Raw genomic sequence first — 11,377 nt, forward strand, 5'->3', positions numbered from 1 at the left:
AGAAGATTATGATCATAATTTTGCAGCCACCACTCATGCAACTCATCCATTTCCAAAGGGTAAGTTAACGTATGTCATTTTATAACTTTTTACCATAAAATTCCTTGAAAAGATAGAATGATAATTTTTGGAAAAAATCATTTCTCTTCCTCATCTCATAAAATTTCCAATATCATCAGTTGTGGGGGGGGGGGGGGGGGGGGGGGGTGTACATTCATATTCATATTTTTCCGTATTCATATCACATTCAAAAGCCCACATAATTTCAAAAAGATATTAACTATTACATTATTGTTATGAGCATACAAAGGTTTTTCAAAAGTACTAAAAAGATAATTGGATACCTACACAATCATGGTTGTCACACAAGAACCAACTATGATGCAATCCAATAAAGATATATTTTGCAACAATAATAAAATTATCATTATGCAAAGTTTAAAGATAAAAAAATGAATGCAACAACAAAATATGGTTGTAACACAAGAACCAACCATTTTGCAATTCAACTAAAAGACTTTGCAGAAGTATGAAGTATGAAGTTATCAAATGATCTCATGCAAAGTTAATCCAAAGCTCAAGGATAAAAAAGAATTAATGTAATAGATTGCATGAGCACATGCAATAGCTTCAGTTGGGGGGTATATTGGGCCTTGAAATTGTCATTCACTTCCATTACATTTTCACTTATATTTCCATATTGTCACATTCACTCCACCTCTATTTCATTACATTTACCCCCATTTCATTACATTTATCTTACCATTATCATTATTGGGTTACATTTATATTTTCCAAACTTTATTAATTCTTAGCATTTTTAAATGAATTTATGGTTAAAAATTAGAAAATAATGTGCATATGCTTATATCTAACAAGTGGGATGAGATTGTTGATATGTGTAGGTCAAAAGGAAGCTTCTAAAAGACCTTTATGTGGCCTCCCAAAACCAAATTCGAATTCAAGTGTAGAAGATCACGGGATCATAAGGATATGTGTCTCATTTCCTATTTGTATTGAAACTCTAAGAAGACATGTGTCTTATCATTTCCTATTTTGATTGTAACTCTAGAGATATAGGGAGAGATTCATGGACTCTCATTAATGAGATAGCTTCTCATCTTTTTGTATAAATAGGGGAAGTTTTCTCCTATCATAGAGGAGAAAAGGAGGAAAAGAAGAGAGAATTATAGAATGTTTTGTAACAAGGCTTGAGATGGAATGGGATGTGAAGTGAAAATCTATTGATGTAATGAGATTAGGAGTGTAGATTTCCATTGTGTAAAGTTTTGCATTTATCAATAAAGAAGGTTCTTTTCTATTATTGAATTTTAGAATGTGAGTTTTGCAAGTTGGAATGCTATTGGACAATGGAAGGCCCCCCATCAACCATGTGCATTCCTTTGTAAATTTGTAAGATTAATTAGTTTGTTTTACTTTGATTCATGCAAATAGTTTATCTTTCCATTGCAAATGTTATTTTATTTTTCAAATGTAGATTTACCTCACTATGTAATTTTATGTTTCCTAAGAGCATCTCAGGAAAGTAGTGTTTTATCTATTTTCTAAAATTGGTTTTCTTGAAGCATTAGAGCATACAATGACTTAGTTTTCTTTCACATGTCTTTACAATGCTTTCTTAGATTCAACTTTACATTCACTGTTTAACCCTATGTTTTCCAAAGAGCTTCTCAAGAAGGTAACATTCAGCGATTTTCCAATATTGGTTGCTTGAGGCATTAAGAATAAACAATGATTTAGTTTCTTTCCTTATGCTTTTGTCATGCTTTTTAGATTAAGATTTCATCTATTATGTAATCTTATGATCAGCAAGTTCAAGAAGGTAGTTCTTCCAATTGGTGTTGCCTAAGAGGCATTAGATCACATAGTAGTTGCAAGTTTTCCTTTCCATGCTTTTATTATGCTTTCTTATTTCACATCTAATGTATACTAAATTGCTTAAGTCATTTCAAGAAGATGATTTCGACATCTTCCTATATTGAATGTTCACAATAGTATTTGAGCATGCAGTAGATTATAGTTGCTTTTATATTTCTTGCTTTCATTTCATAGAGTAGGATTAGTTTTATTTTTGATCAAGAGTTTTCAAGGGTAGGATAGGAAGTGATTTCATTTTCATCTTATCAATGAATACAATTGTATCTAGAATAATGCTCTGCTTTTCATAGACACAGTGCCAGCCTAGATTAGACTAACCATTCAAGTTTTTTATTTGATTTTATGCAAATTAAGTTAGTTGAAGTACATTTACTTTTCTTCCTTCTTAGAAATTAGTTTTTATATTAAACATCCATTAGAATTAGTTGATCATTGACACTTAACATCCATTAAAATCATTAGGCATAAAAGACAAAACCCTCAAAACAATACAAAAACATACTCAATGAAGTAAGAAACAAGGTTAACTAAGCACATATTGTGCATCACACTTCATCAGTTTACTAACCTGGTCGATAATTTATGTTAGCAATTTTAAGACATTAATTTGATTGAACATAAGAAATAGGAGTATGACTCACATTTTAGTGAGATTGGACCCAAGAGAGGGTTTGGTAGAGAAAATTCATCTTCAAATTCAAGATTAATCTTAGTCTCAGCTCCTTGATTATGAGCACTTACCTTTCTGATGCCACATATGTCATAAGCATGGACATTTAGCACGGGATTGTCATTTGGGGTTCAGAAGGAGAAGAAGACATAGAGTCGATCTAGGGTCAGAGGATCGGCCTCAAGATGAATTAGAGGAAATGGTATAGACATAGGAATTGGGGAACCAATAGGAGGGTGAGAAGGTGCTGATGAAAATTCGGGATGATCAAAGTGTGTAGCTGGAGATAGAGGTCTTATCGAAGCAGGATCATCACCAGGATATCCATCAAAATGCTCAGGAGGAGGTGGTTACAATCGACACTACTTCCCAATCAGCGGGCACTTGTTCTCTCCCCCTCTCCTCTTTAAAGGAATCTCTTCAATATTTTCTCAATATGATCCCTAAGCCTGGTCCCTCCAAACCTGAAATATCAGTAGATTCGGTTATCAACTCTGTGCCTTTAGCCTTGGACAGTATAATAACCTTTATCCCGACACTTAAAATAGCTAAATATCCTTCTGATGGCCCTATATGTTTTTCTAACCCTATGGACACTCCAGAGAAATCTCATTATAACCTCCGTCCTAGGGAAAAGAAGGATTTCCATCTGAAAGCTATAGGTGGTTTAGGTGACATTCAGGCACCCTCATTGCCCTGGAAGACTCGAGGTAGAAATTTTGATCTATCAAAGGCTTAGTTAAGAGAAAAAATTGACATTACTGATGGAAAACAATTATCTCTTTAAGGGGCGCTTATAGTAGCACAGGCCCTGGTTAGGGTTACCAAATGATTATTTTGTCTTTCAATTGTCGTGGGTTTGCTAGCACCTGTAAGAAGCTAGTGCTAAAATATTTTTTTCTTAATTATTGTCCTGATGTTATTATGCTCCAAGAAACTCTTAGAGTTGGTGATGAATTGAAAAAATCCCTTAGTAAAATGATGTCCCGCTGGTCCTTTCTGACTATTGGGAACAGGTTCCCCCAAGAGCAGTTTTGGAGCTAAAAGCCCATGTTTTGGAATAATTTTGTAATAAAGTTGTAAAGTCTCCACATTTTGTGGTCACGGAGTAGGAAGGTGTCAAGAGTCATAAAGGATTGTCCACCCTTATTTTGTAAAGTGTCAAGTCGGCTGTAAAGATCCACCCATGGTCTGCGGACCATGGGATTGTATAAAAAGGAGTTAAGTAAGTAAGTTCTAGGGAAGGGAAGTAAGGAAGAAAGAAGTGAAGTAGAGTGGAGAAGTCTAAGTGTTCTCGGGCCTTAGCATAGGTAGAGGCTCTGTAGCTGAGTGCATAAAGGCCTAGGGCGGAAGTCTGCAACTGAGTGCGTGGACCCATATAGTTGTGTGCACAGAGCGGATAGAGTCTGTATTAAACTGAAAGATATAAATAAAGAGAAGTATTCTGTAATTACTGTGTATTTAGTTCCTATTAATGCATATGATTATATTGAATTTTGGGTTTAATTTAAAATGTTTATTTGATGCGCGAATATATGTGATTGTATCGGTTAATTGAACGCAAGTAAGGATATCATTTTACGCAGCGCTAATTGTGATTGTTTAGTAAGATAAGTAAAACACTTGAGATAACTTGGGAACATATACAATACATTGTCATAGCTGCTGGAAAGTACCTAGACCACGGGTTAGGGCTGCGCGAAGGTCAATCATACACCTTCGTGGAGGTACTAAAGGGCGGAATAAGGGTAGACTAACAGAACCCTAAGGTTTAGTGACCTGCGCAAAAGTAAGGGTAGAGGGTATAAACCGACATCACGACCATCTCAGGGTGCGGAAAATTGGTTCCAGCATCCCCCCATAATGCTTCGAGTGAGACTTCGCTCTGCGCTCCACGGGCTGATGCCAAAAGGTCCAGTAGTGTAGGGATTTGTTTGTCTAACTAACGTTGAACCTAGGTCAGGGCCCGCAAAGCCAACAAATGGTTCTGTTGCCGAGACTGGAATCTGCATGAGAGATGTGTGCTATCGTATCACTGGAATCCAACTAAGAAAGTGATTGAGGACTGGTTGGATAGAAAGATCCACGAATTTGTGGCACAAGAGAACATAAACTTACGGCTGACAAAGGAACAGTGGCTAGATAGGTACATGTATACAAAAATCCATGAGATATTTTTTTGTTCCTTTCCAATTGAGTTATACGAGTGGATCACGAAGCTAGCAGATAGCCAAGGAAGGTGGAGGCTTGACGGTCCTATTGTCTAGACCCTGAAGCTAGTACAAAGACTAGAAGCTTCTGAGGATAAGATCGCTCGTGTTGTCGATCATTGGCTCAATCATATCATAGGAGGATTTGTGACTGAATTTTCGATCGATACCTCAGTTATTTACAGCAAAGCGGAGCGACGCTTTTTCAAAGGTCCACGAGGTAAGTACTTGAAGTCTTTGATACTTAGATTAATATGTTATTGTGAGAAAAATGGGTTATGCAGCTACCTTTATGTTTGGAGCTCCGCGAAGTGGAAAGGCTTACAGGAATGAAGGAAGAAAGGGCCCTGAGTATAGCCCATTTGATTTCACCTCCTTTAAGTAACGAAGAGGGAGTAGCGCAGTCTTCTCTGCGAAGTGCAGTTCAGTTGATAAAAAAAGGATTCCCACGGCTGCCACCTCCACCTACACCACCTCCAACTTCACCACCGTCACCTGAGACTTCACCCACACCACCACCACCTCCACCATAGTGTAACATGGTGATGCCGTTTCCTTTGCTTAAGGGCTTGGGAAATGAGGACCCGGACCAGTTTTGGTTCATTGTAAAAGTTGTATGGGAAGCTTAGGGCATCACAGATGATCACATGAAGAAGGAAATGTTGTTTAGTGCTTTATAGGATTGTGCACTAACATGGTACATCAAGTACTCTAATGATAACCCAAATGTTGGGTTGGTAGAGATCCAGACCACTTTGAATAAAGAGTTGAGTAGGCCTAAATCTGAGGCGCAATCAATTGTGGGGTTTAAGGAAATCGTGATGAAACCAGGTGAGACACCTTGGGAATTGGATAAGATATTGAAGTGTAAAATCCATGAAGCTAATATGAACTTAACAGATTGACAACACCATGAGTGGTTTGTGGCTCTGCTCCTACCTCACCTAAGGGTTGCACTCTCACAACATAAGATTACAACTTAGGCAAAGGCCTTGGAGATTGCAATAAGACTGCATGAAACATTGATGCAAGATCTAAATTTGGGGGATCTGCAAATCCATGCGCAGTTGCAAAATATTTGCCTCAAAATGAAAGCTTGAGGCAAGATAGAACAGTTTGACTGGAGGCATGCGAAGAGATATGGTGCCTAAAATGTAAGGGTCAGGGGCATGACAAAGTGTTACACTAAAAAATGTCACCTTGACTACTTACAGTTAGTATGGCTCAAATCAACAGTCATGCTACCCTCTTAGGCAAGTCTCATGCCTCTGTTATCCATCTCAAACTCAAAGAAGAGAGAAAGTCTTGTAAAAACTATGTTTATCTCTGGGGTTGCAGGTTCTCTCTAGCCTTACCTGCGGGGACGCTGACCATGTTCACAAAATCTGCGTCCATGGACGCTCTGTATGTTAAGGGACAGGTGCGTCCCTCTGTAAAAGGCAAAATGCGCGAGTTTTATCTTGAAAAAGTTACTTGTGGTTACTTCTAGAACATTCTAGAGGTCGGTTTGATGAAATGGATGCGCCTCCAGTTGGTTCATGTATCTCTATTAAGGGGGAACTTATCCCATCAATAAGGGAGCTATCCCACCCAAAGAGGGGGATGATCCCATTGATAGTGGACCTGAATAACCTCTTTACAGCACTATAAATAAAGACATTGAGCCAGAGGGAGAAGAGGTTGGAGCTATACATTTTCTTTGGGTAAATGCTGCAGGATTTAGGTCTTCCATTAGAGCCTTTGTGAGGAGAGATTGTCTTCACTTGATTCTACTTGGGAGAGGGTGAGCTTTGTCAAAGTAGAGGAAAACCCTTGATGGACCCTGGGAGGAACTTGCACAACACCAAGGCCAGGTTGTAAGAGTTTCTTTGTTTCGTTATTAATACAAACTGGTTTATTTTTCTCAATAGCTTGTGTTAATGAGTTATTTCATGTGTTCCTTGGTCTGCATGTTGAATATATGTTTTATTATATGAAATGCAAGTGCTTGGTAATTGTTTGATTGTTTGTGGTTGCAGGAATTGACTTGAAGGAGGAGCTCATCCGGATCGTCAAGAACGGACTTCAACAACAGCGTTTTGGAATAAGGTAAGCCTAAACACTTGTAGTTTTCATGTTGTAAAAGGTGTATTTAGAGAAAGATCACTCCATTTTGTCTTGTTTGTCATTAGAATGTCTTAGACTTCTAGGAAGGTCAGTCGTGTCCGCACCCTTGACAAATTCCGTGTGACAAATTGGCGACTCCGTTGGGGAATCCATTAATGAGAGAGTCTTTTCCTTTATATGAACTTTGCTTTGAGAAAATCATTTTTATTTTCTGGTTTTTGACTGTGAGAATTAGTATTTGGGTGGCTTAGCTTTAGATTTAGTTAGATTTGGTTTTTCTTCATTTTTCCAGATGGACGCACCCTCTTAGTACTGCACAATGCGTCTTTGGACGCGCTGTTGCCGTTTGCACAGAGCGGGCCCGCGCCTGTTCTAACGGGTTGCCTGCGTCTTCCTGTACAAATTTAGGAAAACTCCATTTTTGCTTTAATTGCTTTTAGATTTTGGTTTTTCTTAGTTTTTTCTGCCCAGATCCTTTAGTACCCTGTCAAAAATTTTCACCTGAACTTGTTTCATTAGCATTCCTGCTTTTAGCTTTCATCAATTGGGTGTTTTGAGTCTCTTTTTTGAGAAATTCTTAATTTGATTTCCTTTGGTCATTACTTGGAGGTTTCTCTCAGTCTTCTCACAATTTTGCATCTTTTTGCTTTTGTTTTTGCAAAAAAATTTCCCCCTCATTCGCCGGGGGGGGCTAAATTGTGTATGAGTGTTAATCGCCTTTGAGTGTTTTTATATTTTGATCTTTGGAACTCTCACCCAATTTTCTCGACTTGCACTTGATTGGTTCTTAGATTACATTAGAATCATCTTGTGTTTGAGAATTCTCTTGCATAGATCACATTTGCATAATTAGAGTTCTCAGTTTCAGAATATGAATGAAAAATGTGCATAGATTACATTTGCATACTTTTCATGTGAATTGTGCATAGATTACAATTGCATAGTTTACATTCTGAAAAAATCAATCGTAGATTTAGATCAGCTTTCTTTGATTTGAATTTACACAAAAATAAAAATAAAAATTGGTTTGGAATTGATTTGCATTAGTTTTTCTTGATGAAATTAGTGCATTAGAGAATTTGTTAAATTTTCTCTTAATGATCAATTTTTTGCATTGTTGGAAGTAAATGGAAACTCTCTCCTTACTCTAGTTAGGATTCATCGAATTGAAAGGATTGCATTATCATATTCGATTGCATTCAGTTGAGTCGGGTCATAACACCATTGGTTTCATCTCCATTTACCCATTTGAGTAATAACAGCCTTAATAACACAGCGCTTAATTAAAATTCATCTAGTAATTTTTACATTTCTAGGGCTCTGAAACACCAACATAGCTTAGGCTAGGGTCTTGGAGTAGGTGAGTACTTAACTCTCCAAGACTACAAAACCAAACAGATAGTTTATCTTGAGTAGAATAAATCCAATTGTTTCAATTGCACTCTGGGAAAGCTCCTCTTAAAGGAGAAGCACGAGCTCGTGTCCGAACCAGTGAGGGGATCATTCCCCCCTCGTTGGGAACGACGCCAGACAGTACGTATTACAAACGGTAAACCTCGGATTAACCATTGTCGAGGAGCCAGGGGTCACTTATCGGTAAACCTTGGATTATTGTCAAGGAGCCAGTAAGGGGATTGAGCTTGTTACTCTGCCCTTGCGTGCTGTCGGAGTTTAGACTGTTCCCCTAGGTGTAATTGTTGTGATTGGTAACCTTAGTGGCCATAATATCTAGGATTCTACCCAAGGTGACGGTGGAGGGAAGGTCCCACTGTACCTGGAGCAGACGTCGGCTATACTCACTTGGATTTTCTGGGGGGTTCGCTTCACTTCGAGACGGTTAAAGTGGAGGAACTTGGTCCAGTCTATTCATTAAGCAGGTTGTCGGCGTAACTGTTCCACCCGCCATTTCTGTACTGAATCCAGCGAGGTTGGGCTTCATCACCAACTAACGTTTTTGGTCCGGAAGAATATTGTTTGTGTGTGGTTTGACTCCTAGATTTGATAGCGCGTGTTCATTTGTTTGTTTTTACTTTTAGAGACCATAGGTGTGAATTGTGAATTTTAATTGTTAGGTGTAAATTGTGAATTGTTAATTTTAGTTTTAAATTGTTAATAAAATTCACTGAAGTTGAATATAATGGCAAATGTTCCGGAATTTATCAACCTAGGAACCCCTCCTAATGAGAATCCTAGTACTTTTCCTTACTTTGGAAATGTTGGTCCTCCTTATATGGCTACTTTGTCATTACCTGGATTTACAATAGGTTTACCGATATGGTTATTTTCAACTTCGTTGGCCCAAAGTACTCCAATTGTTCCACCTCAACCGGATGCTTCACCTTCACAGAGTTCACCATCTCAACATCACCAACCTTCTGTTGACCCTTTACCTTCTTCGCCTAATTTGTCTTCCTCCATTTCTTCCTCTTCGCCTGGTAAAAGCCTTGATGCTAGTAACCAGGAGGCTAAGAAGAAGAAGAAAAGGAAGAAGAAGAAGAAGAAGAAGAAGCAAGATAAGAAAGAAGTCAACCAACCAACCATGGCTGTAAGTGTTAGTTGTGTTGAGGAAAATTCCGACATGCATCGTAAACCCAAATACCCTTGCATGCTTTGTAAGGGTGACCACTTCCTTGTCAATTGTCCTGGAATTCCAAAGGTCTTGGAAGTATGGTCAGAAAAAACTCATCAACTTTCCGTTGATCCATCAACCAGTGATAGTCAGGTTCCTGGGAAAAAGGGTAAAGTTAGGTTTCCTTGTAAGTTATGCAAAGGGAGTCATCAAACTCACATTTGCCCTCACATGGATGAAGCCTCAACATTGTTGGAACAACTTACTGTTCCACAGCAAGAATTTCCAACTGGTTACCGTAAACTTTCTCCCAACCTACCGTCAACTGACGGAGTGATTGATCTAATATCAAGTACAGTCAATCACACTCTTCCATTGGAGAGTGAAACTCATGTCACTCAAGTTGATGATCCATTAGTTGATCAAGTGGTCGATTCAATTTCACATTCGGTCGATCACACTCTCCCTTTCGAGAGTAAACTTCATACCGCTGATGTTCTTTTTGTTACATCAGATTCTTCTATGCCGGGGGGCATTTCACCTGTTTCTACAGAACCCCCTCCAAGTAGTGAGGTCTTTTCCTTTGATTGGAATAGAATGACAGAACCTCATCTTCCTTCCTCCATCCCTTTCCAAATCATTGTCAAAGCTGGTGGTAGGGACATACATCGTACTCAGGTAGATGAAGGTGCTTCTGTTAGTATTTTATCCTCAACCGTTTGGAAAGCTTTGGGTTCCCCTCAGCTTGCGCCTATTACACAGAATCTGAAAGCTTTTAACAGAACCATTAGTGAACCTTTAGGGATCCTTCCTAAGTTTTCCATTACATTGGAAGGTAAAACTGTCTGTATTGATCTTATCGTAGTTCGAGGTCCCTTGGATTTCAATTTACTCCTTGGGCGAGACTATGTTTATGCAATGAAAGCTATCGTATCGACACTCTTTCGCGTGATGTCTTTCCCTCACAATGGCAGTATTGTGACTATAGACCAACTTTCGTTCCCTAGTCTTGTTTCAACTACCAATAATATGACACCCCTAACTGTTACTGATTCTAAAGTGGTATCTACCCTGCCACGGGTTAATTATGTGGCAACCGGTCCCATGTTTTCAGTTACCAATGTAAGTGAGCCTCTCACTGTTGATTTAGATTCGGTAATTGACATGGAAAACTCTATGGGATTACTTGAACACGATGTTCTTATCCCTTTTGAGTCCCTTGACATGTGTTCCTTCCAGAGAAGTATTCTTCCTTCTGATGAAGATCTCTTGGAAGCCATGATCAAGGTGTGTCCATTGACATGTCTTTCTTCCAGTTAGAAGCCATGCTCAAGGAGCATGAGGACAGTTCTTTTACTAAGTCAACCTCGTTAAAAAATGAATCAGGTACGAGGATAGTTTGTTCCTCTCTCAACCTCGTTAAAAAATGAAACTGGATGGTCCGAGGAAAGTTCCTTTTACTGTGTCAACCTCGTTAAAAAATGAATCAGTGAGTACGAGGATAGTTTTTTCCTGTATCAACCTCGTTAAAAAATGAAATAGGCTAGCATGAGGACAGTTCTTTTACTGAGTCAACCTCATTAAAAAATGAATCAGCTAGATTTTAGGATATGTGGGTAGATTGTAGAAAGTAGGGTTTTGAGGATAGTTCCTGTTATTGAGTCAACCTCGTTAAAAAATGAATCAGGTATGAGGATAGTTCTTTTCTTGTGTCAACCTCCTTAAAAAATGAAACAACTCCCTTTTCAAGTTAAATATTGAAAGTAAACCTTCATTTCATCCAGCCGGTTGAATGCAATGAAGCCTGGGGGGCATGTACCTCGCTTTGCATCATTATGCTGGGGGCATGCGAATTTCTTGAGCATAGTTCCTTGTCTTGTGTCAAGCTCGTTAAAAAATGAAACAAGGGTAGGTTAAGTAGGT

Source organism: Pinus tabuliformis, chromosome 2_1 (assembly GCF_031772625.1).
Source record: "Pinus tabuliformis cultivar Carrire ecotype Pingquan chromosome 2_1, CPIR1, whole genome shotgun sequence".
Classification (NCBI taxonomy): domain Eukaryota; kingdom Viridiplantae; phylum Streptophyta; class Pinopsida; order Pinales; family Pinaceae; genus Pinus; species Pinus tabuliformis.